This window comes from Phocoena sinus, chromosome 13 (genome assembly GCF_008692025.1).
Source record: "Phocoena sinus isolate mPhoSin1 chromosome 13, mPhoSin1.pri, whole genome shotgun sequence".
NCBI classification, from domain to species: Eukaryota; Metazoa; Chordata; class Mammalia; order Artiodactyla; family Phocoenidae; genus Phocoena; species Phocoena sinus.
The window spans coordinates 80,415,306-80,440,432 of record NC_045775.1 but is presented as its reverse complement, the minus strand read 5'-3'; the positions used below and the strand labels follow the sequence as shown (position 1 = coordinate 80,440,432).

At 44.3% G+C, this 25,127-nt stretch overlaps 1 protein-coding gene across 1 annotated transcript in view; it reads left to right on the top strand.

Moving 5' to 3' along the window:
- The first annotated feature begins 11,733 nt into the window (after positions 1 to 11,733).
- The window catches only part of ACOXL (acyl-CoA oxidase like), a 315,604-nt gene continuing 302,210 nt past the window's right edge, over positions 11,734 to 25,127 (top strand). Inside the window, 1 exon segment of the mRNA XM_032653453.1 lies at positions 11,734 to 11,965. The gene's annotated coding sequence lies outside the window, so the exon portion shown is untranslated.

The window sequence follows — 25,127 nt, the reverse complement described above, 5'->3', positions numbered from 1 at the left end:
GGCCACCCCCAGATTACAGTAATATTAAAGTTCATTGGAATGCCCAGTTTGGGGGTGGCAAGGATTTGAGCTGAGCTGCAGCTGAGTTGGGACTGTAACAAGGAAGAGCCAAATTAGACTGCGTGTTGGATCTGTTTCTTTTACTTTAACCTTTGCTTTCCGCTGCTTTCGTTCACTAAAAGGATACTGTCTATACACAGTGGCCTGACTCGGGGAACCCTGCCCCTCTGCCTGAATGTTAAACCAAAGTGCCTTTGTTCAGGGAAATATCTGGACCCTGTCCACCTGTGGCTGGTTACAAGAAAGCAGAAATTAACGCATCCCCTCCCTGAGGCTGGCCATTCCAGGTGATATTTGCAAAACTTATGCCTTTTTACTTCCTTGTCTCCTCCCCCTCTCTGTGCTATAAAAGAAACTGGCATCCAAACCCCCATAAGATGGTTGTTTTGAGGCTTTGCCATCTTTTTGGCCTGCTCGCTTTCATAATAAAGTCATATTCCTTGCCTCAGCACCTCATCTTCCATTCATTGGCCTGACCCCAGAGAGCAGAGCGAGCTTGGACTCCGTAAAACCAGAGCATGGCCTGGGGCATCTTGGATCTCGGTGGCAGAGAGGCTGGCACGGGAGGTCCTCTGAGTAAGGACAGCTCTGAGCAACCAGGACCCCCGTGCCCACAGCGTACCCTGTGTCTACCTCACCAACTCCCCCTCTAGGGTTCTAATACTTCTTGTGGGCCAGCGACTGGAGGGACAACTGAGCCGTGGGCACGGGCGGCAGAAACTAAAGCCCCAGGGCCAGGCAGTAGAGTTTGTACCAGGGGAGACCATTGTAAGAGCCCAGACTCCCTGGACTGTTCTTTCTTCACTTGGTGCCCAGGGAGGCTGTCGGGGCAGGGCCAGCGCGGGGGAGGGAGAGCACGAGCAGTTGAAGAGGGAGGAGACTGGCTGGCGGTGGCGTGCGGATAAGAGGGCGTGCGCTTCTCGGCCCCAAGTGCCAGCAGCTGGAGGAGGCGTGCAGGGAAGTGGCCCCGCGGACGCGCCAGAGGACGGGCAGCGTGATGGAACCGGCGCCGGACCTGGGGCTAGAGGACTTGTCCTTGCACCGCTATCTGGACTGCGAGTTCTGGAGCCTCAAGAACGAGCTGCGCTGGCTTCTGGGCGGCTGCCCGCTCTTCCGGCACAGGTACCGGCCTCGTCGCCACCCCACCCCGTGCGTCCCGCTGCCGGCCGCATCCCCTCGGTCCCCGCGCGTCCCTGCGGGCAGCGCCCTCCTGATGCGCCCCGGGCGAGGGCGAGCTGGGGGTGTGGGTGCTGTGCCCGAGAAGCAGGTCCCTCCCGACTTGGCAGATGAGGGACTGCCCTCCCCAGCCCTGTGGGCGCAGCAGAGCCGGCGACTTCATCTGCCCCCGGAGGTGTCCTCCGCCTGCCGAGCTCCCTCCTACACTGGGAGTCGGGGTGCACGGCTGGGCCCCTGCAGCGGCGGGCGGGGTGCTAGGCCGAGAGTGGTGGCTGGAAGGATCGGCCTTGCTTCTAAACCTGTTTCTTGACTCCCCACCTCCGCGTGTCCCACCCCTGTAGGGAATAAGGAGCAGAAAACCCAGGATGAGGCGGGAGTGGAGCGCACCCAGGGCCACTGTGCAACCCTGTCCGCACCAGGAGCGCGGAAACGGGGGCAGAACAGCGTCATCTCGGGTCGTGCCTGCCGGGAAGTGAGGGCATTTTCCCGGCACAGGGGTGGACTGGCTCTGCCCAGGGTATATCTGTTCGTCGGCGTGGGGCAGGCTCCCAGGGACCCCGCGGAGTCCAGGTGTGCAGAGGGGCAGCCTAAGAGCAGCTGGGGTGCTTGGGTTGTAAGGTGGGCTCAGGTCCACGAGGTCATTTGTTGCCAGGACAGCCCTGAGAAGGGGCAGAGGGCTTGGTGCAGCCTAAGTTTGCAGAGGGAGAGAATAACCCAGGGACCGGCCAGTCAGGACCAGAACTCAACCCTTGTGTCTCAATGGGGACTGTTTCTCCTGTGCTATGTTGGGCGGCTGACCCCATCTCAGGCCGACTGATAAGCCCACTTTTAGAATCAGGCTTTGGAGTTTTAGTTTAAGAAAACTCCAGTTAAGAACACCAGTATGTTCTGAAGGAAGATTAACCACTTAGCCCACGTTTAGTTTATGTCTCAAGGTTGAGCTGGGCTGAGAGGGAAGGAGATGCTTGGAGTAAAAGCAGCCTGTCCTTGGCCAGGAAGCTGCGGTTTCTGCCCTGGTGGTACCCAGTGGGGAGAGGGGAGCTTAGGGAAGGTGAAAGCTGACAGGTGTGAGATGGTGGGTGTGCCCTTGAGTGTCTCCCTACTTTCTTTTTCCTTCTCTCTCACACCTAGTTCTTTATGTCATGATTCTCAAAGCATGGTCCAGGGACTCTGTCCCAGGAGCTTCACAACTTAGGAATTATTTTAGTGATAATATGAAGCAGTTATTGGCCTTTTCATTCTCATTTTCTCACAAGTGTAGTGGTAGTTCCCAGAGACTACATGATGTATAATTTTCCAACATGTCTGCAGAAGCAGATATGAGAATCCAGCAGTTTTAAGGCAGATATGAAAGAGATTTGTAAAAATGCAGAACAATGCCACTTTTCTAATTAAATTTTAATACTGTTATTTTCAAATGATTTAATAAATACTTGAACAATTTTTCTGTTATAATTTCTAAGATGATAAATACCAATAGATATTTGGGGCCCCCAATAATTTTTTTAAAGACAATTTTAAAGAGCAGTTTTAGGTTTACAACAAAATTGAGAGGGAGGTACAGAGATATCCCATATACCTGCTGTCCCCACACAGACATAGCCCCCCCTCCATTATTAACATCACTCACCAGAATGGTACTTGTTTTTTGTTTTTTTGTGTTTTTTTGTTTGTGTGTGTGTATTTTTTTAACCAGAAATGAATCTATTGATTTATCATAATCACTGAGTCCACAGTTTACATTACAGTTCACTCTTGGTGTTGTACTTTCTGTGGGTTTGGACAAAAGTATAATGACATGTACCCATCGTTTGGTATCATACAGAGTATTTTCACGGCCTTAAAAATTCTCTGTGCTCTATTTTTCTCTCCCTACCACCCACCCCTGGCAACCACTGATCTTTTCACTGTTTCCATAGTTTTGCCTTTTCTACAGTCATACAGTTGGAATCATATAGTATGTAGCCTTTTCAGATTGCCTTACTTCACTTAGTGATATGTATTTAAGCTTCATCCATATCTTTTCATGGCCTGATAGCTCATTTCTTTTTCTTGCTGAATAGTATTCCATTGTCTGGATGAACCACAGTTTATTTATCCATTCATCTACTGAAGGCCATCTCGGTTGATTCCAAGTTTTGGCAATTATGAATAAAACTGCTATAAACATCTATGTGCAGTTTTTTGTGTGGAGGCCTCAATAATTTTTCAGAGGGCAAGGAGGTCCTACTGCTTTAAGTCGTATTTAGTTCTGTCACATCCCTTTTCCTATCTTCCTCCATCTTTTCAGTTTCGTTCATGGGCTGTCATCTCTGTCTTTTCAGTTTAGGTAACTGCAGTTTAAATGATGGGAAAGAATGCTAATATCCAAACTACTGATTTGGGTCTTGTCTTTGCTGTGAATTAAACGGTCTACTTAGGGACAGAGGGAAAGGCAGGCCGGGGCTGGAAAGCCAGCCGGCAGCTTATTGCCTGTGTGATTGTCATCAAGTGTGATTTTACCTTCCTGAGCTTACATTTGCTGATTCAAAAGAATGGGGATAATATCTGTGCTGCTGGATTGTTGGGACACTTATAAACTGTTGAGTAGCTATTTAGTATTGCTGGCTGTGGTGTGACACCAAAAAGGAAAAAAAAAAAAGGAGAAAAAGAAAAAGGTACAAATTACCCTAACAAACACTTTTCCATTCTCTCCAGTTCTTGCTTATTGACTTCATAATTTCACAGTTGAAATAAGAGCCTAAATTTCATATTGTTTTTTCCCAGTGATTAAAGATTGTGCTATCTGCTTGAAAGTTCACATTGTATCAGATTTGATCTTACGGGGGCTTAGAAGACAGTGATCCTGATTTCTCGATGTTTTTTTTTAACATTCTGCTGCAGTAAAATGCTCCATGGGAGGCCAGAAATAAAGCTTCTCTAGCTACAGATTCACTGAGGCAAGGTGAGGCCTTCTGTGGCCGGTCTCCCCTCCCCAGGCCTTTGAAGTTCAAGTAGGTATGGGAGGGGGTGGGGTTCATTAGTGAGAGTGCTGTGTGTATAGTGGGAAGCTTGTACAGGGTCCGGCACTCCCAGGACATAAGAGCCCAGGAGACAGTTTGCTTCCAAAATAACAAAAACCTGGTTGTGCAGTTTTCTGTGCACATCATAGCTGCCCTCAGTGCAGGGATTCATCCACTAGTCCGCCTCCCCAGGTGTGGTGTGGGCACAGCCAAGTTCCCCCATCTCTCCCCAAGACCAGCTTGCCAGGCCGAGTCCTTCCTGTCCCTACTCTGGTGGAGGGTCCCCCAGGCTCCGCACATGCCCCGGCTGCTGAGGGTCACACCTGCCCTGTGGTGCATAGGACAGCATGTCCTTGACTGGGACCCCAGAGGATTCTGGGCCACTTGAGGCTCCTCCCTGGGGTTTGCAGGGAATATTTAAAAGCAACATCTGAAATGAGATAAGATTTTTAAATGTTTTTGAGTTTGTATCTTGGCAAACCGGAGCTCTCTCTTGAGGGCCTGGTGGGCGAGTGGGTGTGCACAATGCAAGGCTTATAGGCCCCACTAGACATTTCTGGGCCCCCAAGACCCCCTCACCACGCTTCCTCAGGGCTCCCCTCCCTGACCTGGCTGTGCTGGGCCTGCCTGTTGCCCCCTCCCCCTTGTTTCTCTTCACTGCCTTTTCTTTCCTTCCCTGGAGCAGTGCACATTTCTCTTCCTTAACTTTTGCAAAGGTTTAATTTTTCCCCTCAGTCTTCTATATACATGCAAGTATTTCATGAAAAACGTGTCATTGCAAAGAGTCAAATAATATGGAAAACGTGAAAGTTTCTTAAACTGTCCCCTCCCCCAACCATTTTTTCTTTTTTGATTGTGGTGAAAGACAGAAAATAAAATTTACCATTTTAACCATTTTTAAGTGTGCAGTGGCATTAAGCCCATTACAGTGTTGTGCGACCATCACCCACGAACTTCAGCATCCTCACAGTTGGACACTCTGCTCATTAAACACTAACTCCCCCTTCCTTCCTCCCCACAGCCCCTGGCAAGCACCATTCTACTTTCTGTCTCTACGAATTTGACTACTGTAGTTACTTCACATAAGTGGAATCATCCAATATTTGTCCTTTGGAGTCTGGCTTTTGCACTTAGCAGAGTGTCCTGAAGGTTCGTCCATATTGTGACACATGACAGAATCTCCTTCCTTTTTAAGGCTGGATAACACTCCACTGCATGGATAGACCACATTTTGTTTACTCGTTCACTTGTTGATGGACTTTTGGTCCTCCGACCACTTTGAATACTTCAGTGTGTTGTAGGGTTTTTTCCTACTTTTTCTATTTTCCTATGAGTTCACATATACATGCGAACATTTTCTTATATAAACAAGATCATGCTATGTGTTTTGTCCTATAGCTTGCTCTTTTACAGTTTAATTTTTATGTTCATGATATAATGTATGAACCTACTTAATACAAAAAATACTAGTGGTTTGGAGTGAGAAGCATCCACCCCTGTTCCACCCCCTTCATCCCTCATCCCCTTTCCTCACTGCCAAACACTTCCAAGTCTTTCATTGGATTCTTATGTTATTTACCTCTATTTCCTTAAAAGCATGCGTAAGCAGCTACTTCTTGATTATATAATGACTTACTCATATAAAAAATGAAGATTCCCACTAATGCCCACTTTCTTTCCTTATTCCCCCAAATCCGTGCATCCCCATTTTTACTTATATCACTATCCAGTGTTCACATCGCTGTGACTACATAAGTATTATTCTCAGCCATGCCCCTTAGTGTACCATATTTCATTTCCTTTCTTTCACAACGTCTGGTGTTCTCTTGGGCTAACAATTGCCCCTTTTATTCATTTGCTTAGTTTTGTATAAACTCATCACTCACTGGCCTCCACACTTTTGGATACAACAGTTGCACTCCTCTCAATTTGGTCAAACCTGTCAATTAACTGGCAGTTCTGTTCCTCCTGGCCCGCCACGGACACATCCATCCAGGAGGCCTCCTTCTGGGGCTTTAGTCTGGACTGGCTTTACCATCGTCTTCACCATTATCTTGGGAATTTCCTTTGCATTTCCTCTATAGTCAAGTCACTGTTTCCCCAGGCCTTCTCTTTTTTGGTTACCCTTTGTGGAGGATTAGAGATGGCCACGAGTTCTTTAACACTGCTCCTGTTGAGAGGTGTGGTTTGTGAACCCTCCCCTTGAATCTGGGTGGCTTATGACTGCTTTGACCCACAGGATATGGCTGAAGTGACAGTGTCCAGGCTCAGGCCTAAAGTGACCGGTACCTTCCACTTCCTGTCTCTTGAGGCCCCAAGCTTCCGTGTGAAAAGTTCTACCAGCCTAAGGCTGCCACGCTATGAGGAAGCCCGAGCTGGTCCATGTAGAGATGCCCCATAGAGAGATGCTGACCATTCCCGACCGCTCCAGCCTCCAGCCATCTAAGTCATCTAAGCTGGGGCCCCAGACACTGAGAAGCAGAGACACGCCATCTCTACTTGATCCTGTGTGTCCAAATTCCTGTTAGAAAGAGTAGTGAGATATAATGATAATGAATTGTTGTTTTAAACCACTGAGTTTTGGGGTACATTGTTACCATAGCCATAGATAACCAGGACAGTCTGTCATCTAATAGCTTCTTGAGAAAGGATACCAGAGAGTTAACTTTTTGAGATTTTTGAGATCTTCATGTCTGAAAATATTTACTATCAAAATCGGCTGAATATTTGTACAGGTGTAGAATTCTAGGCTGGAAGTAAAATTTCCCCCAGAATTTTAAAGACATTATGCCATTGCTTTCAAGTATCCAACATTGTTATTAATGAATCTGATCGCTTCTGCACCCTGGCATTTTAATATATAAATATATGACTTGTTTTTCTTCCTCCCTCCCAGAAGTTTCTAGAACTTTCTTTTTAGCACTGGTTTTATGGAATTTCACCATGTTGTGGCTTGATGTGGGACTCTTTTTCTTTCATTTCTTTCATTATGGAGGGCATACGATGGGCTCTTTGGAAACTCATGTTCTTCAACTATTTGCACTGCTCTCTTATCTGGACTCCTTTTGTTCACATGTTGGACCTCCTGGGCTTGTCTTCTAGTTTCCTAATCCTTTTCATCTCTTTACCTTTTCATTCTAATTCCTGGGAGATTTTCTGAACTTTATCTTCCAACTGTTGTTGAGTGATTTTAAATATCTACTATTGTATTTTTAATTTTCAAAAGTTCTTTGAGTTCTTTATTCCTTTTTTATAGCACCTCTTCTTGTTTTCTGGTTGCAAAGTCTCTTATTTCTTGGGAATAGTTGATGGTAATTTTTGAGATGTTTCCTTCTATGCTTTGTCTCTATTTCCTTTGAGTTCCTTTTTCTTTTCCTGTTTGTACTTTTGACCTCTGGCTTTCATGTCGGAGACTTTTGTTAAATGTCTAGTCAGTCTTGGGTGTTTGTTCAGAATAGGAGTGAAGTGAGTAATACGAGCAAAATGCTGATTGTAATCAGGCAGGGTCCTTGGCCACAGGCTTTCTTGATCAGAGAGAACCAACCTTTCAGTGGCAGACCAGTATTAGTGTTTTGTTTTGGTCAGGGTTAATTTCTCCAGAGATGAATCTTTTAGTCCCTGAGGGATGGGTGCGTGGAGAATGAATGACAGGTCATAAGCCCAGGCGCCTGAAAGGATGGTGAGCAGGGATCTCCATGTATGACTTTAAGCTCATTAGAAAATGATGCTCCTCTTATGCGTGAAATCTAAAAAAGCTGTGAACTCATAAAAACAGAGTGGAATCGTGGTTACCAGGGGCTGGGTGGTAGGAAGAATAAGACAGATGTTGTTTAAAGGTACAAACTTGCAACCAGTAGATAAAAAAGGCCTGGAGAGCCAAGGCATAGTATAGTGAGTACAGAAAATAATATTGAATTATAAACATCAAACTTGCTAAAGACAAGGCCTTTTTTTTTTTTTTGAGGTGTGTGGGCCTCTCACTGTTGTGGCCTCTCCCGTTGCAGAACACAGGCTCCGGACGCGCAGGCTCAGCGGCCATGGCTCACGGGCCCAGCCGCTCCGCGGCATGTGGGATCTTCCCGGACCGGGGCACGAACCCCTGTCCCCTGCATCGGCAGGTGGACTCTCAACCACTGCGCCCCCAGGGAAGCCCCTAATCTATACAATTTTTGAATCACTATGTTGTATACCTGAAGCTAATACAATATTGTAAACCAGCTATACGTCAATTTAAAAAAATGATTGGGAAATAAATAAATAATAAAAAATTAGGGCAAAGGGAAAAAAACCATAAGGAAGATACAAACCTAATATAGTAGTACTACTTAAGGCAAAATGTTTGGGTAATTACAGGTCAATGAAAACAACAATAATAACACCTAACATTTATTGGCTGGCCAAAATGTTTGGTCGGGTTTTTCTGTAACATCTTACGGAAAAACCCAAGCGAACTTGTTGGCCAACTGAATATTAATTTCTTTTCTTCCTTGTTTGCCACAGTGTTAATGAAGTAAGCGTTTGTCTTCACATGATGCCTCTTCCCAGAACTTCCTAGGTTTTTATTTGGGCACGTGACCCTCTCCCGTAGGTTGTATAATTCAGAGAAAGTAGCCCAGTCACCTCATCGACCCCCCACCTTGACAAAGGGATTGACCCGTAACCCTGAGGAAGCCAGTGCTACTCCAGTTGGTACAGGAATAGTCCCGTGATCCAGTTTTGGCCAATGAAATAGGAAGGGAGGTTTCTGAGGGCTCCTGAGAAAGATGCTTCCTTGCTTATCTGAGAGATCTGCTGGATGGGCACGCCTTCTCATTTTGGGTGTGGTGGAGTCTGGATGTGAGGCCAGCTAGGCATGCAGCCATTTTGTCACCAAGAGGGAAGCCAGCCCTAGGAGGAAGTGACTCACAGAGGCAGGGCATGACTGAGCCAGGGAGTCAGACGTGCCCTGAACCCTGCCCCTTGTCCTGTCTCTGCAGTTCCGTGAAGTAGCAAGTTCCCTTTACTGTTCAGGCCACTGTGAGTTGGGTTTCAACCAAACTTTTGGTTTTCAACCAGAAGCACCCCAATTAGTTTGCTTTTTTTTCACTTTTGTTTCACTTGCAGAGACAGAAGCACAGCTCACCTTGGCTTCAGGCACAGAGGCTGGAGTTCAGGTTGCTAGGGTGACACAGCCAGGAGTCCTCAGCTCTGCTCTCCTCACGTCCAGACAGACCCTGGCCACCTCGTGGCCTTTGGAGCTTTGGGTGCATGTCTCACAGCTCAGCAGCCAGGCTGGAAGAGAGAGCCTCTTCTTGGCTTCCAGCCTGGCGCAGGTCACCCTCATTGGCCCAGCGGGCCATTGCCATTGCCTTTCCTTGAAGTGGCCCCTGGGGCGGGTCACCAACCAGAACCACGTGGGTGGGGGAGGGAGTGGGAGGCTGCTAAAGACAAAAGGAGGTGATGTGGCCCAGAAAAGGGGAAATGCGTGCCAGACTGACAGAGCACTGGGCACCCATCATTGGCTTCTTCCTGAGTCTCTGGGTCACTGCAGTGAGTGAAGGATGTCTCAGAAGAGCACCTGGGAAGCCAGGTCAGGCATTTCTGCCTTGAATGGGGGCACTTAAACACTGCCTGTTAAGTTCCCTCCTCCTTCCTCTGGCCGTGACTTTGATCTGAAGCTGGGCAATAGCTTGGCTTTTGGGGCAGAGACTTGCTGATTGATTCCAAAAGGCAATGTTATGCATGCAAGGTACCAGTGTCTGTGCGGAGAGACCAGGGGTCATGGGTGCTCATTCGTCTCGGCCTCAGAGGGACTGCGGTTTCGGGGGAAGTCAGGCCTACTTTCTTTTTTTTTTTTTTTTTCCTTTTCCCTTGCGGTACACGGGCCTTTCATCATCGCGGCCTCTCTCCCGTTGCGGAGCACAGGCTCCGGACGCGCAGGCTCAGCGGCCATGGCTCACGGGCCCAGCCGCTCCGCGGCATGTGGGATCTTCCTGGACCGGGGCACGAACCCGTGTCCCCTGCATCAGCAGGCGGACTCCCAACCACTGCGCCACCAGGGAAGCCCAGGCCTACTTTCTAACGGAAGCCATTCTGACTGTGTCATGATATCTCAGAACCGGCGCTGTTTTTGGGGTGCCGTCCCGCAGTCCTCTGCCCCCTTCTCTCCCTGCCAGGGAGCTGAGGTTCTCCTGTGACCTCCTGTTAGTGTGGATATGTTTTTATTTACTTCGCTGCGCCGAGCTTCGATAGCATCTCTTTTCTTTCTAAGTTCCCTTCTGTCCATCATCTACCTTACAATCACATCCAGGCTACAACATTTATACCCTGTTCTCCCTCCGTGAATAAGGCTTTGCAGGTGGGTTGATTCCAGGAGCTGAGATTGGTTCTTACGTGGTTATGACCGTGACAAAAAGTGACTGCAGGGCCCCTGATTACTTGCCCTTCTCCTCACAGGGACGGCTCTATGGACCATGTGCAAACCTCTGTTTCTTTTGACACTATTTATGGACTTATTGTGGGAACTCAGACATTACGGGAGACCCCTCAGACCCCCAGGGTCTCTCCCCATGCCCTCCTGGCAGCCGTGGGAGAGTGTTGACCTCCTCTTTGCCCTTCAGGGACCCCAGGCCTTGAAGTCCAGGTCATCATGGGCCCCTGAGGGAATCTCCATGGCCATCTTCCCATTTACCTATAAGTGGACAGGTGGCTGTCAAGGTCTAGGAGGGAACCCTGGCTCCTGTGCATGGTAGGCTCACCGAGGGTGCCTCCTACACACCCAGTGAAAGGATTTGTTGTTGAAGATGATGGATTTGCCCTCTAGATCTTCTCCTGCAGAATTTGTGTACCATAATGTTCCACCAAAGACATCCTTTGGGTTACCAAAGGTGTCACTACAATTGGAAACAAGGAGCCCCAATAAGCCAGCAGACTCCACCATCCCGTGGTCGGAGCATGGTCTGAGGAGCTAGTTAAGGCCTGGTTGTACCTGTAGACTACAGGGCTGGGCATCCTCCAAGACCCTGAGCTGTCAGCTGCAAACCCAGTACTGCTTTCTTAGCTAAGCCCTCAGGTGCCACTCCCATCTCAGCACCTCCCACATGCACCCTAAAAAGTAACCCCCCTTGTTTGAAGCTTCAAGTCTCATTTCTAAACCAGTCACTGTCCTGGAGGCTGAGATCCCCGTGGGGACCTGGACCAATCAGGAGCTGCCCCCTCGGGCTGAGCTGGTGCAGCATCCCCAGGATCCTGGGCGGGGGAGGAAGAGCCCCAGCAGTAGCTGCCGCATGTGCCTTTACCTAGTGAGAGACATGCCTGCGTTTGGTGACAGTTCGTGTTTTTGTCTCGGGAGATTGTATCGGCTCCTATCGCCCGCTCACTTGGCCCCATTTCCCCCTTTGCTTCCTTCCTGCTCACCCTTCCACCCCTTTCCTCCTGCCCTCCCCGCCCCACTGCCTCCCTCCCTCCCTCCTGGGACTTCCTCTCTCTGCCCACAGACACCCCACTCCTCAGCGGATCCTGCAGAGCGACTAGGTTCTCACTGCTCTGCCTTCTCTCGGGTCCTCCTGACGGAGTCAGGCAAAGGTAATTGCTAGACCAAAGGCTCTGCATTCCAGAAAACAACCAGGCCACCCCTGGGAGGTGGCACCCATCCAGCCACTTGAGGCCTAATGATGACATGTGCACTTTGTACGGGACCCCTCTTCCTCCTGCTCTGTCTTCCAGGCTGGACTCCAAGCCCTTTGAAGGTAGGAGCAAGCCCGGCTTGTTTTGAATTCCCAGTGTTTAGCTGGTGTAGGCGCTTAATGAAAGCTCAAGGAAGGAAGGGGAGAAAAAGGATGGAGAGGGAAACTCCCTTCCCATGGTCACTCGGTCACTCAGTGGAGGCCCAGGATGCAGGGGTGGGGTCTGGAACTACCTCCTTCAGGGATTCCTGTGAGGTTTTTGTCTCTGGGGAGGGATCTTTCCTTCCCCTTCTTTCCTTTTCTCTCCGTCTTCAGAGCCTTTCTTCCTGAGAACTTTGTAGACTTTGCCCATCAGCCAAGATACCTCTCGCCAGTTGAGGGAACGTCACAGCTAGAATTAAACCTCAGCGCTTAGAAACGACCCCCTTTGCATCTTCTCAGGTGCCCGCTGGCTCAGGGCCTGCAGCCTTTGACAGTTACCGCAAGATGACTCAACAGTTTCTCTTTCATTCACCGTCTACTCATCCAGGTTGTGCGTGGTGTTCTCAGGGTGGTGTCAAGGTTTGGGGCATCGGAGGTCGAGTTGTGATCGCAGTGTTTGCTAGAAGGCAGATGGGCCCTGTGCTCACTGCCTCTGGGGAGCCATGAATGCTTGTAGCGGGGTGCACCTCACTTTTTAATGGAGTTGGAGCATTTTTGATTCTTGCTGATTTCAAAGAGAAGAGGGAGTTTATCTTGGGCTGAGCTGGACGTGTCTCCAGAAGGAAGTTACCAAAGAGACCAGGACCAAGGTGCGGGTTATTGAAGCAGAGCCCTACTGGGAAACCAGGGTTGGTTTTCAAGTTTTTGTTGGTATTTTATTCCAGAACATCTGTGCTGCCAGGAGTCACATGGTGGTCAAAAGCTTAGGTGCCAAGGATGTTCCTTGTCATGAGGGCATTCGCATTGGTATCTGAAGATGTTCTTTCCCCTAGACCAAAACTCATTTTGACTTAGAGTTGGAGAAAAACACGCGCCACTGCTTTTTTTTTTTAAAAGTCTATATTGAATTTGTTACTGTATTGCTTCTGTCTTATGTTTTAGTTTTTTGCCACAAGGCATGTGGGATCTTAGCTCCCCGACCAGGGATCGAACCCGCACCCCTAGCATTGGAAGGCAAAGTCTTAACCACTGGATCACCAGGGAAGTCCCACACACAGCTGCTTTTTTTTTTTTTTAATTAATTTATTTATTTTTTAGGGTATTTATTGGAGTATAATTGCTTTACAATGGTGTATTAGTTTCTGCTTTATAACAAAGTGAATCAGTTATACATATACATATATCCCCATATCCCCTCCCTCTTGCGTCTCCCTCCCACCCTCCCTATCCCACCCCTCTGGGTGGTCACAAAGCATTGAGCTGATCTCCCTGTGCTATACGGCTGCTTCCCATTAGCTATCTACCTTACATTTGGTAGTGTATGTATGTCCATGCCACTCTCTCACTTCGTCCCAGCTTACCCTTCCCCCTCCCCGTGTCCTCAAGTCTATTCTCTACGTCTGCGTCTTTATTCCTGTCCAGTGGTGTGTGTGTGTGTGTGTGTGTGTGTGTGTGTTTTAATACACAATGGCCTTTTTGATTTTGTTGTTGCCTTGCTTGTTGTCTCTTTTAAATTTTATTTATTTTATTTATTTTTAACATCTTTATTGGAGTATAATTGCTTTACAATGGTGTGTTAGTTTCTGCTTTGTTGTCTCTTTTTAAAATGGATTTTTAATTTTGGAATAATTTTCAATTTATAGAAAAGTTGCAGAGATAACGGAGTTTTCTCATCTCCTTCTCACCAAGTTTCCCCTGTTGTTAACATCTTACAGAACCACGGTACATTTGTGAAAACGAAGGCAGCGGCATCGGTACGTTGCTATGAATTAAACTCTAGACTTTACTTAGGTTTCCTCAGTTTTCCCCGAGATGGCTTCTTTCTCTTCCAGGACCCCATCCAGGACACCACATGTTTCATTGTCATAGCTCCTTGGCCTCCTCTGGGCTGTGACAATTCCTTAGTCTTTCCCTGTTTTTCATGACCTTGGCACTTTTGAAAAGTATCGGTCAGGTATTTTGTTGAATGACCCTCAATTCAGGTCTGTCTGATGTTTTTCTCATGTTTAGGCTGAGGTTATGGGTTCTGGGGAAGTGTATGAGGGGAGATGCCCTTCTCGTCACATCATATCACATCACATCACGTTATATCATATCATATCATGTCATACCATCCCATTTATCCTATCACATCACATCACACCATATCATATCATATCATATCATATCATATATCATACCATATATCCTATCTTATCCTATCCTGTCCTGTCACGTCATATCACATCATATCATTCCATGGCGTACATCCTGTCAACATGGCTCAGATTTTTTTCTTTTGCTGTAAAGTACAATGAAATACAAAACTATTAAGTGTACACTCTCAGAATTTTGGCAGAGGCATTCACCTATGTAACCCAAACCCCTATCAAAATAGAGAACATTACTATCACCCCAGAAAGGTCCCTCATGCCCTTCCCAGGCCCTGCCCTTCCCCTCCCAGAGGTAACCACTATTCTGCTTTTGTTCCTACTGTGTTTTAGTTTTGTCTGTTTTAGAATTTAATACAAATGGAATTACACAGTATGTTCACACAGCATATTTTTGGTGGTATATTAATTCAATTTAATCCCACGCAGCCATGAAAATGCATGAAACACAGCTACAGTGGACACTAAGATGAATCTTATTAGCCATGTTGAGTGAGAGAAGCCGGACTGAAAAGAATACATAGTGTCTAATACCATTTCTTTAATATTTAAAAGCAGTCAAAAATAATTTATGGAGTTACAGGTCAGGACGGCAGCTAGTATGGGCAGGAGGGAGGGAGTGATTGAGAGGGAGACCAAGGGGAGAGTCTGGTCATGTAATGTGATTTCCCTGCACTTGGGTAGAGATTATACAGGTGTGTGTAACCTTCGTGATAATTCATTAGGCTATGCTTTTATGATTCTTGCTTTGTTCTTGGTGTGTTACATATTATTAAAGTGTTTTAAAATAAGATACTAGTTCATGCCCATCAGTTGTTTGTGTGTATGACAGTGCCATGTGTACTCCTTATCTATTGATGTGTAGCAGATTACCTCAAAACTTAACAACCGGTTTCTGTGGGTCATGAGTTTCACAGCATCTTAGCTGGGCGGCTCTAGGTCTTTCATGAGGTTGTACATAAGATGTTGGTTGGGGCTTAAGTCATATAAAGGCTTGACTGGGTCTGGCAGATCCACCCCCAAGGAGCTGTACTCACATGGCTGTTGGCAGGAAGCCTCAGTGTTTCTCCCATGTGGACCTCTCCACGAAGCTGCTTGAGTGTCCTCACATCATGGCAGCTGGCTTCCTCCAGAGCAAGTGATCCCAGAGAGCCCAGTATAATGTTTTCTAAATTAATACATACCATTTATGTGTATCAATAGTACATTCCTTTTAATTGCTAAGTAGTATTCCATTTTACGACTAGACCATGGTTTATTTATCTGCTCTGTTAGTGATGGATGCCTTGGCTGTTTCCAGTTTGGAGCTATCATTAATAAAGCTGGTATGAACATTCTTCGTCAAGAATTTTTATGAACAGTTTGCTTTTCTTAGGTAAATACTAAGAGTGTCATTGTTAGGTCATAGAGTAGGTATATGTTTAGTGTTATGAGAAATTGACAGAACCTTTCCCCAAGGTGACTGTATTCTTTTACATTATCACAACAAAACATGAGAGTTTTAGTTGCTCCACATCCTTGTTAATATTTAGGTTTCTCATTAAAAACTTTTTTTTAGCCATTCAGGTGGGTGTGTAATGGTATCTCATTGTGATTTTAATTTGATTTTCCATGGTGACTTAATGACGTTGAGCAATCTCTCATGCTTATCTGTCATTTTTATATTGGTCATTCTTTTGTGAAGTGTCTGTTCAAATCTTTTGGAGGACATCTATGTGTGTGTGTGTGTGTGTGTGTGTGTGTAGTTCACACGTATAGTTTTGTGTAACCAACCACCACGACAATCAGAATACAGAACTATTCCATCACCACAGAGAAACCTCCTGTGTTTCCCCTTTAGAGTCAGATTCTCCCCCTAACCCTAACTCCTGGCAGCCACTGATCTGCACCTCATTACTGTAATTTAGTCGTGTTGAGAATGTTATAAAATTGGAATCCTATCGTTTGTAACTTTTTGAGATTGGCTTTTTTCCACTCAACACAATGCCTTGGAGATCCATCCCAGTTGTCACGTGTATCAGTGGTTCATTCCTTTTTATTGCTGAGTGGTACCCTATTGTATGGATGTACCACAGTTCAATCTATGCCCCACTCAAGGAACATTTGGGTTGTTTATAGTTTTTGGTGATTGCAAATAAAGTTGCTATAAACATTCATGTATAAGTGTTTGTGTAAACAAAGGGTTTCATTTCTCTTGGGTAAATACCCAGGAGTGGAATTGCTGAGTTATAAACATAAGTGTGTATTTAGCTTCATAAGACATTGTCAAACTCTTCCAGAGTGCCTGTACCATTTTTTAAATATTTCCCACCAGCAGTGAATGAGGGATCCAGTTGCTCTGCACCTTCTTAACACTTGGTATTGTCAGTATTTTTGATTTTCGCCTCTCTAGTAGGTATTTATGATCCGATTTTGAAACTTAGTATCTTGTGGTTTGGTCCTAATTCCGCATGTGAAACTTCCCAGTAAGGCTTCGTCTTACTCACGCTGGATGCCCACACCCTTCAACTCTCTGACGGAAGGTGAGATTCGTATATTTTGCTTTAGTTCTTGCTGGTAGCGTATCCTGGTTCAGAGTTTTTCAACCTTGTTCTTAGTAAAAGAACCATTTTTTCTCAAGCTAAATCCTACACAGACCACTGATAAGTCAGATGATGGTGGAGCTGCTGAGGGTAGAGCAGGGCCCTCTCTGTACCCCATACAGACACACCCCGGCAGATGTGTCTCTTAATCTCTACACTAACGCCATCCACCCAGGACCTGCCGAGTCTCTTAATTCTATAGGGCCTCTCTCTGCCATTTGAGGCACAGAGATAATAATATTTGCCAAATCTTTATATCTTACAGACCCAAGAAACCAGAAAAGAGAAATTATATCTGTTATTATAAAATACCCCAAACCATCGTTATTTATGATTTATACCGTATCGTTATACACATAGTATTTAAGGTGTCCCATTAAGATTGCTAAACGTGGAGGTTGATATTTAAAGACAGAAAATGCACAAACAAATATGCATGTTGCATAGGAGTTGGGAGAGCTTGAGATGTTCCTGAAACCCTGACTTTTCCATCACAGAGATGGTTACCTTTTTGCTTGAAAAGTGTTAGGGATTTAAATATTCATATTATGATAAGCAGATGTTCAAGCTTTCAGGGAGACAGTTTCTAAAACTTCTTCATCCAGCTTTACTTTGTTAAATAGGAATGAATTCCTTGGGGGTGGCAGTTGGAATGAAGATCAAGCGCCATCTAGTGGTTATGTTTAAGTGTACAATTTAACATGTTTTAAAACATCTGTTTTTGGAATAGGTATTAGTTTAACACGGTTCAAAAGTCAGAAAGCATATAAAGGTACAGTGCTGTCCCCTCTCTGCCCAATTCCCCCCACCTCCACCCCACTCACACAAAAGTTAAAAACTGTTATTAGTTTCTGGTTTTAAAAAAACAACATCTACCAAGCAAACATGCAGTCTTCTCCACCCCATTTTTAAAAAACATATAGAGCAGCAGTAAAAGGAACATATTCACTTGTTTGCACCTTGATTTTTTTCATTTAAAACATATCTTGGCAATTTCTCCATATTGCCATAGAAAGAAAATTTTCTTTTTGTGTAATATCCCATTGTATGGCTGTACCATATCTTAATCACTTTTCTACTGATGGTGTTTTAGATGTTTGCAATGTTGCGCTGTTACAACACTATAGTGAGTAGCTTATGCCCATGGAACATTATGCTTACCCCTAATAGTGCATTTTGGGAGTCGGGGTGGGGAATGTGACAGACCTATAATTAAAATGTCTAACTTGTCCCTATTGAGAAATTTCTTTAATGTAAGGAGGTTGGGTATTAATAGTTGAGAGCTGTTTAGTAGTAACCCAATTTTCTTGAGGTATGTTTATTTTACTGGTTATAATAATTTCTCAGTTCCTCTGGCCAGTGTATATATTATCTGTGCATTAATAGTCCTCACCTGATCTTGTCCTGTGTCCTATTTTTCTTTGTAGACTGACATAAACCGTTACTAAAATTTGACTCCAGTGAGATGCTTAGTATCTGTATGAGTAAGAAACTTAGTTTAATGTGAAAGTAATGTGAAATTAATGTGAATTTGGGCCGCGCCACGCAGCATGCGGGATCTTAGTTCCCCGACCAGGGATGAACCGGTGCCTTCTGCAGTGGAAGCTCAGAGTCTTAACCACTGGACCGCCAGGGAATTCGCTCTGAATTTGGGATTTTAAAACAGATGAATAACAACCATTTAATCAAAACGTTAGTGGAATGGAAGTGTAAAGAGAGAGCTATCAATAGTTACTTACGTTTTAGAATCTTGTCTGTAAAACACACCAAATGGCATTTCCATAGGCTTTGCTGTCTGGTCTTTTTAGTTTGATGTTTCTCTTGATCCACATTTTTCTTTTTTGATTACAAAATTTGTAATTGATGAATACTACAGTTTATATTAAAAAAGAGGATCCATACCTCATATTATTCTGTAGCTTATATCTCCTCACATGTGTGAGGATGTCCAAAGGATAAGTTTCTAGAAGTGGAATTGCTGGGTCAAAAGGTAGGTTCCTTTGTAATTTTGATAGATATTGTTTAATTGTTGCACGTGCAGACTGTACCAATTTGTACCCTCCGTCCCTCAGGCTAGTGTGTGAGAGCATCAGCTCCTCAAAACGTTGCCAGCGTAGTGTGTTATCAGACTGTCTGGATTTTGTTCATGTAATAGGTGAAAATCAGTATTTCAGTGTAGTTTTAATTTGTGCTTCTCTTACTTCGTATGAGAGCAGAGATTTAAAAATATATTTGTATCACTTGTATTTCTTATTCTGTGGCCCATGTGTTCAAATCATTTGCCCCCATTTGGTCTTTTTTTTTTTTTTCAACTGAGGTATAGTTGATTTACAATTTTATGTTAGTTTCAGGTGTCTAGCATAGTGATTCAGTATTTATATAGATCGTACTTCATTAAAAATTATTACAGAGTAATGGCTGTAATTTCCTGTGCTGTACAATATGTCCTCGTTGCATATCTCTTTTATGCACAATAGTTTGTATCTCGTAATCCCATGCCCTTATCTTGCTCCTCCCCCACCCTCTCTCCACTGGTAACAACTAGTTTGTTTTCTATGTTTGTGAGTCTCCTTCTGTTTTGCTAGATACCTTAGTTTGTTTTATTTTTTAGATTCTGCAAATAAGTGGTAGCTTACAGTATTTGTCTTTCTCTGTCTGATTTATTTCCCTAAGCATAATATTCTCACCATGTTGCTGCAAATGGCAGAATTTCATCCTTTTTTATGGCTAATATTTCATTGTGTATATATACATACATATATATATAATATATATATACATACCATCTTCTTTATCCATTCATCTGTTGATGGACACTTGGGTTGCTTCCATATCTTGGCTATTGTAAATAGTGCTGCTATGAACATTAGGATGCATGTATCTTTTCAATTAGTGTTTTTTCCAGATATGTACCCAGGAGTGAAATTCCTGGATCATATAGTAGTTCTATTTTTAGTTTTTTTGAGGAACCTCCATAATGTTTTCCATAGTGGCTGCACCAATTTACATTCCCACCAACAGTGTACAAGGGTTCCCTTTTCTCCACATCCTTGCCAACATTTGTTATTTGTGGTCTTTTTGATAATAGCCATTCTGACATGTGTGAGGTGATATCTCGTTGTTTAGATTTGCATTTCTCTAATAATCAGCAATGTTGAGCATCTTTTCATGTGCCTGTTGGCCATCTGTATTTCTTCTTTGGAAAAATGTCTATTAAGGTCTTCTTCTGCCCACTTTTAAACTGGGTCGTTTGTTTTTTTGATATTGAGTTGTATGAGTTGTTTATATATTTTGGATATTAACCCCTTGTTGGTCATATATTTGCAAATATTTTCTTCCATTCACTACATTGTCTTTTCGTTTTGTTGATGGTTTCCTTTGTTGTGCTTGCTGGTATGTTTTTAATGAATTATAGGAGCTCTGTAATTAGGGAGCTTCATCCCTTTGCAATGACATCAGTAACAAGTATTTTGTCCCTGTTTGTCATTTGTCTTTTGACTATTCTTAAGGTGTTTTTGTCATGCAGAAGTTTTTGTTATTATATAGTCACATTTATCAAATTTTTCTTTATGGCTTTTAAATATTATATCATATTAGAAAATATCTTTTGTATTGAGATCATGAAAGAGTTCTTTATGTTTTATCTTAATACCTTGTGGTTTTGCTTTCCTCCATGTAAATCCTGATCAATTTGGAATTTATTCTAGTATATGGTGTGAGATAGGGATTCAACTTAATTTTTTCTTCCAGTTGGCTACCCAATTAGAACATCTCAATGTTTTGGATTTGATATCCCAGCTTTCTCTGAAATATATTAACTTTCCATATGTATTTAATTCCGTTTCTCGGCATTCTGTTTTATTCCATTGGTCTATCTGCCTATTTTTGCACTGGTTGAATTACTGAGGCCTTATCACACAGATCATAGCTCCTCATTTTTAGAGTTTTTCTGGTTGTTTTTGCTTGTTTCCTTTCATATGTGAACTTCAAAATCCCTTATTGGTGTTTTTATTTAGATCATATTGACTGCATAAATTAACTTAGGGAGAATTGATTTCTTTGTGGCCTTTCTTCCTATTAAAACAAATGGTCCATGTTTCTATCTGTTCAGGTTTTTGCTTGTGTACTTTAGGAGTGTTTTAAAGTTTTCTTCAGGTAAGTTATGTACATATAAAAAGTTTATTCTTAAGTATATTTTTCTTTTGTTTTATTACTTTTGCAACTGGGATCTTTTCTTTCATGTACTTTCTAACTGATTGTTTATGTATCTATATGAAAGCCATTAACTTCTATTAATTGTGTATCCTGCCAACTCTTATTGTTTGTAGTAATTTTAGTTGTCTTGCGGGCTTCCAGGTATATAGGACTATTGTATCAGTTACCTATAATGCAAAACTTAGTTCAAAACAATAATTGATCAATATTATGGACCATGAGTTTGTGGGTGGCTGGGGGGGTTCTTCTAGTCTTGTCTGGGCTCATTCATGAATCCGTAGTCAGCTGTAGGTTGAATAGGCAGCTCTTCTGATCTTGACTGGCTTCTTCCACATGTTTAGGGGTTGCCTGGAGGTAGGCTGGTCTGTGATGGCTTTGGCTGATACAGCTGAGCTCTTCGTACTTATCTCTTACTTTATACACCCCACCCCACCCCATAGGCTAGTCCAGGCATGTTCTTAGATTATCTCAAGCATATTCTCAGGGGGGATTTCAGAGGAGTAAGAGAGCAAGGAAATGCACAAATACTTTTTCGGCCCTTTGCGTCTCTCAAAGATACCAATATCTTAATGGCCAAAGCAAGTCACATGGCCAAGCTCAGACTCAAGGGTTGGGGAAGCAGACTCTGCCTCTTTATGAGAACTTCAGTGTCAAAGGACTGGGATCAAGGAAAGGTCAAGCAGAGGGGCCATCAGTACAATCAACCTAACACATGCATCATCGGTAAATAGTGAGAGTTTTACCCATTTCTTTCCAATTTCGATTTCTCTAAATTTTGTTCTCTTGTCTAATTGCATTGACTGACTCCCCCAGTACAGTGTTTAACAAAAACCTCTATGGTGGTTGTTTTCAAAGAGCCAGCTTTCGGATTTACTAGTTATTCTTTTCTGTTTTCTAACTGATTACTTTTTGCTTTTCTTTTAATAATTTATTTTTTCTCCTTTCCTTTCGTTTAATTTGTTATTTTCTTCTCCTGATTTCTGTAGTCAGCTGCTGTAGCAGTTGCTGTTGATACCCCACCCTGATCCCTTTACCAGGCCTCTACACTCATCTCCTAGCTGCTATCAACGTTGACCGGTATCAACTCACAGCAAAGCTCCTTGGAATTGTCCTTGCCCAATGGGAGCGACCTTCCCAGGAAATGCCTGAGGTTATGCTTTCTCCCTGGGAATGCCCACAGCTACTGACTGACAGAGTGGGACAACTCTGTGGTGCCACTTATACTTCAGAGCTCCCCACTCTGAGGCTAGATTTTAGCTGAGCCCACGTCTCTGCAAGCTCCCTGGCAGCCCATGCAGTCTGAAAGCCTCCTGTCCCAACTGATGCTGGGAATCCTGCTGCACATCCACACTGCCAGTTCTGATGGTCTGCTTCCCTGCCCACACTCCCAAAGGCAGCCTATTGTTTGCCCAGCAACTTCAGACCCTTTTGCGTCCTTCGGCTAAGGAGAACAGGCTTCTCTTGGAGTACTTTTTGTCTGTGTCTGCTGGAGATTCTGGGTTGGAAGATTCTGTAGCATCTTGTCCAGCATATGTACATGGGAGGCAATAAAGAAACCCAGAGAATTTGCTGGCATGGCATTCCTCAAATTCTGAGTTCCCCCAGGTGGTCTGCCTTCTTTTTTGTACTTTTCAGAGTCATCCTATGCTTGTTTATTGTGCAGTGTCTAGGGATTTTTAGTTGTAAGAGGGAGGATCTGGGAGGAATGGGGCTACTGCACCTTGGCAGGACTGGAAGTCCTCCATTATATAGTATTTCCACCAATACACATAAACAACCCAAAGAACATAGATAATAGTAAAATGTAATAACATAATTAGGAAGGGATGAGCTTGAGTATTACTTTTATTTTTAAAATAGAATTTATTTCAGTGCATCTTTCTATAAATTTTTGATAATGGGTGTGTTTAAAAACTAGTTCACAAAAATTCTTTAACATTTAACAATTGTATCTCATGAGCTAATTTAAACTGGCTCTAACACACCACTGGTTTTATTTATTTATTTAATTGAATTTTATTTATTTTAAAGATTTAATTTATTTATTTTTGGCTGTGTTGGGTCTTTGTTGCTGTGTGCAGGCTTTCTCTGGTTGCGGTGAGTGGGGGCTACTCTTAGTTGCAGTGCATGGGCTTCTCACTGTGGTGGCTTCTCTTGTTGCGGAGCATGGGCTCTAGGCATGTGGGCTTCAGTAGTTGTGGCACGCAGGCTCAGTAGTTGTGGCTCACAAGCTGTAGAGTGTAGGCTCAGTAATTGTGGCACAAGGGCTTAGTTGCTCTGCGGCATGTGGGATCTTCCCAGACCAGGGCTCGAACCTGTGTTCCCTGCATTGGCAGGCAGATTCTTATCCAATGTGCCACCAGGGAAGTCCCACACCACTGGTTTTATATAATATGTAGATAATATTTGGTCACAATTTTTATTTGCTACAGGATGACTTTTTTCCCCCTGATGAGCGTTTTTAGTTTTTTAATAGATTTGCTGCTCTTTGTAGGGTCATTGTTTCAATTCTATGCTAATTTCTGTTTATTACTTATAACTGAATGATGTGAGTGAAGCTGAATGACTTCTAGCCTGGATTTTCTAAGGGATTTCAGAGTTGGGGAGCTGGGAAAAACTTGGATAGTGATCCAGGGTGGGTCCTTTTCATCACATGGAAACTTTTTCCTTCCCCGCTGCCACTTAGATAGACCACTTCTCTCAAATGTGACCTGTGCATGTGATTCTTCATGTCACCCTGACCCTAAACCTATAGCTCAGAGACCAGCGGGCCTCCTGCTATCTGCTAGCTCACTGCCGTTCCTATCCCGCTTTCCAGATAAGAGCTATAGGTTTTACGTCTCGGTGTACACATCTTCCATTTAGGAAGTGAATTTTTACTAGCGTTTCCTGAGATCGGTCACCATTTGGCCCTTGTGCTGTGAGATCCCTTTCTGTGGTTCTTTTCAGTTCCTCCTGCCAAAGCCTGCTTGACTCAGATGCTTTGGGCAGGCCTTACTTGTATGTTCAAATGTGGAGATTTTTCCAGTCTCCCATTTTATTGAAATTGGCATTTTAATTTTCTGTTCTCCTTAGGGAAAATACTGACTGCATGCAGTAATGTTTCTACTGAAATCCCCACCAGTGGTTCTGACTCAGAAAAACAAAAAAGTAAGAATGGGCCTGTCCTGTCTCAAGATTTTTTTGTTAGGGAGTTTCTGTGACCATTTGGCTTTTTTTTTTTTTTGGAGGGGGGGTTATCTTTTACTTTCCCGAATGCACAGTGGGTCCTCTTGGATTTTTCAGTTACCTGCAGACTGGATGGAAGAGAGAAAGTCAAGATGGTTCTTGTTTGGTCTGGGGCAATTGACCAGCAGGTATTTAGGGAAAATGTTTAAATGTGAGATGCTCTGCTGGTCCTCAGGGGCTACACAGGAGTTTAAGATGTGGACTCTGCATGCAGTTTGTATTCTGGGTGGAAATAAACTTGACATGAGGACAGTATGTGTAGTAAGCATGTCTGTGGGGGCATCCATGGGGACACTGCCTCCACAACCTGGTCGTGAAACTTGAGGACCCAAATACGTTTAAGTTCAACCACCATTGAATGGGGCCTCACGTGGGCCAGGCCTTGTAGGGGTGCTGGGGCTGTAAAAATGGGTCTGACGCAGTGCCTGCCCTTGAGAAGGAGGAGATGGGGTAACTCAGAGCGTGAATGGCAGTTACTACTATCGAACACTTACCATCTATATGCACGCCCTAGTCCAAGCATTTGAAATGATACTCCTCTGAGTTATGCGTGACTCTCATTCCCACCTTACAGATGGGAGGATGGAGCCATGGCAGCCCACTTGATGTTGGTCACGCAGTTAGTGACGGTCAGCATCCAAACCTGAGTGCGGTTCCCCCCAACTCTGGCTGTGCTTTGTGTTTAAACACTTTAGGCGGCAGCATGGATCCTCCCCTCCTATGTCAGTCGAGGTTAGTTGAGAAACAGACACGGAGATGGGACTAGATGTGCAAGCGACTTACTGGGGGAACATCTAGAAGGGTCACAGGGAGGGAGCTCCAGGAGGTGGGGGAACCTTTGGGATGTGTGCAAGCAGGGCTGACACCATGAAATGAGGGAGAAGAAAGGGCCTGGCACCGGCACGAGAC